This window comes from Nothoprocta perdicaria, unplaced genomic scaffold (genome assembly GCF_003342845.1).
Source record: "Nothoprocta perdicaria isolate Ctin4 unplaced genomic scaffold, notPer1 scaffold_3, whole genome shotgun sequence".
Classification (NCBI taxonomy): Eukaryota; Metazoa; Chordata; class Aves; order Tinamiformes; family Tinamidae; genus Nothoprocta; species Nothoprocta perdicaria.
The window spans coordinates 765,142-768,109 of NW_020455532.1; positions in this window are offsets into that span (position 1 = coordinate 765,142).

Consider the following 2,968-nt stretch of genomic DNA (forward strand, 5'->3'; position numbering starts at 1 on the left):
CCGGGGCCCCCACGGCGCCCCGCTCCTGCCCAGCCCCCCTCCAAGGGCGCCCCCCCCCAAGGGCGCCCCCGGGGTGCTGCGGGGCTCGGGGTGCTGGGCGGCCCCCCCGGCCCGCGCTCGTGCGGCGGCTGCAGAGACGGAGCTGAGGGGGGAGGTCTGTGCCCCCCCCCCAGCCCCGCAGCCCTGCGTGGGCACCGTGGGGGCCTGGTGCCCGTGGCCGTTCCGTGTCCTCCGCCATGCCCAGCTCCAGGTGCCTCCTTGTCCCACACGAAGGACACAGGGCAAATGAAGGGCCCGGCCACCCCGTTTGCCATGTCCCCAGTGAGGGAACCTTGTGGGGGGGGTCGGCTGTGGCCCAGGGGACAGCGAGGGCTGGACGGAGCGCGGTGGCACCAGCAGCTCACAAGGACGGGGAGGGCAGGAGGCCCGGCTGCTTGAGGAACCGCACAGGAACGCAGCACAGAGCCAGTCCCTGCCCCAAGGGCTTCCGATCCAGGTGTTAATTAGCAGTAACGATGGTTCCCTCATCCCGCACCTGCAGGAAGCTCATTCAGCCCCGTGGGGAGACAAGAACAGTGGCCCCACAGCGGGAGGTGACAGTCCCCGACTTGCAGCCGAGGCCGCCCCAGTCTCACAGGCGCCGCGTTCACTGCGGGGGCTCCGATGCCGGGGGCCCACAGGGCTCCCGGGGCTCCACAACAGCCCGTGCAGCAGCCCGGCCGCCTGGCCTGGCCCTTTCCAAAGCAGCCTCCGCTACTGCCGGCCCCAGATGGCAGGAAACAGTGCGATGGCAAGTGAAAAATGTGCAACGCTGCAGCCCTTCTGCTCGCTGCACTCACAGATGGGCACGCAGGAGCGGGCACACAGACTGGCATGCACACAGACGTGCACACAGACACGCACACACACAGACTTGCGCTGTGATTCTGTGTGCACAGACGGGGGTCTGCACCCCGCGGCACACGCACGGAYACGCGCACAGCTCCACGAGTGCACACACTGGTGCGGCCCATGCACAGGCGCACACACGTCCATGGGCACCCGTGTGCATGCACATGCATGTGCGGGGGCAGCCTCCTCCCTTCCTGTGCCCGCRGGTGACCGCAGCTTTGGTGGCGGTGGCAGGAAGTGGTGGTGACCTCTGCACGAACAAGGTGCAGGGCTGGGGCACAGACCGGGCAGCTCCAGCCCGTGCCGCAGCCCCTCGGCTCCATGGGGACGGGGCTGTGGCCACACTCGCTGCTGCTGCGGCAGGGTCCCAGCGCGGGGTGCACAACCCCGGGCTGTGTAACCTCCCCAGGGTGGGCTCTGCATGTGCCAGCTCGCCTGGGAAGCCACAGCCCCGGCCTGCATCTCCCCATCCCTGGCTCCCTCCATCCTTCTCTCCCTGTATCCCCTCCTCTCTGCTTCTGTGCCCCCTTCCCTCCATCCCTGTGTCCATCTGCCCCGGTATCCACGCATCTGCCTGTATCCCTCCATCTCTGCGTCCCTCCATCCATCTGCCCCGATTCCCTTCATCCCTCCATCCTTCTGTCCCCGCATCCCCACATCCATCTGTGCCTCTGTCCCCACATCCCTGCCTCCCTCCGCGCGCCCCCCGCGCCGGCGGTTCCCAGGGTGGCCCCGGCGCTGGGGTCGCCCCCTGCATTCAGGGCTGCGCGGAGAGCCTGGTGCCGGCGCGGTTCCCACCGCGGCTATCAAAGGCGCTAATTAGCCCCCATCTGGCGGCGGCGGCCCCCGCGCGGGGCGGCGCGGGGGACATTGTGCGCAGGAATGCCTTTCAGCGCCGCCGCCGCAGCTGCACCGCCAACAATGCGCTGCCGCCGGCCCCGCCGCCCCCGGCCGCTCGGCGCGAATTAGCCAGATGTCAAAGCTCRGGGGCGCGGGGCCGAGAGGTCGGGGTGGCCCCCGGGCCGGCGGCCGCCCCGGCGTGCGGCACCGGGCAGCTCCCGCGCGGCCGCATCGCCCCGGCCCCGCGCAGGGCCCGCCGGAGAGGGCGGCCGGGCTGGGGACACCAGGGTGGCCCAGGGCCCCTCGTGCCCCTCGCGCCGGGGAGAGCCACAAGGCAGGAGTGGGAAGGCAGCGTGTGGCTGCGGGACGCACGGCTTCATTTCCATGTCAATTCTGGGAACGGGCCGCGCGGCGCGGGAACGCCGGCCCCAGCCATATGGTGCTCGCCAGGGCTGGGCCGCCCGCCCGGCAGCTCCCGGCTCCTTTGTGCGGCACTGAGGTTGTCCCGGCRCCCCGGTCGGGCACCCCGGCTCCCCCCGGCTCCGCCACCGCCCCGCGCGGGCGCCGCTGCAGATGTGACCCAGGGCCGGTGGCTCCTGCGGCGCAGCTGGAGCCAGGACGGGGCCGGAGAGCCCTGGCGCCTTCCCCTCCCTCCTCCCGCCTTCCCGTCCCGCGGCTCCATCCGCTGCAGCCCAGACCGGCTGGAGCCGCGCGGCCCTTCCTGGGATTTATTCCAGCTTCCTGCCCCTCCTCGCCGGCACTCGCGGGCTGGGGCCACTCCGGCTGCTTCCTCTCGCCGTTCGCTGCCTGCGCCACACGGGCCGGCGCCACCAGCTGCGCCCGGCCCTGCTCCCCCGGTGCCCATCCCGCTGCCCCGGCCTTCCCGGAGCCCTTGGGGGCTGCGGCGCAGGAGGGGATGCCTGGGGGTGCATGGGGGGGTCCCGAAGCAGCCGTTGCGCTTCCTCGGACAGGGGCCTGCGGAGCGGGGCTGAGCGAGCGGGSCGGCAGCTGCCCGGAGYGGGAGCTGGAGCCGGAGCCAGGGCGCGCGCGGCCCTCGCGGCTCCTCACGGGCRGCCGCGCTTCCTTCCTGCCGCCCGGCCCGGCCCTGCTCATCGCGCCCTGGCCCCGCTCTGCCCTCCGGCAGCCTCCGGCTCTGGGGGCCGGGCCGAGAGCCCTCGGGGAGCCCCGGGCTCGCTGCGACCTGCGCCTCGCTGGCACCCGCAGTGCTGCGCTCCGC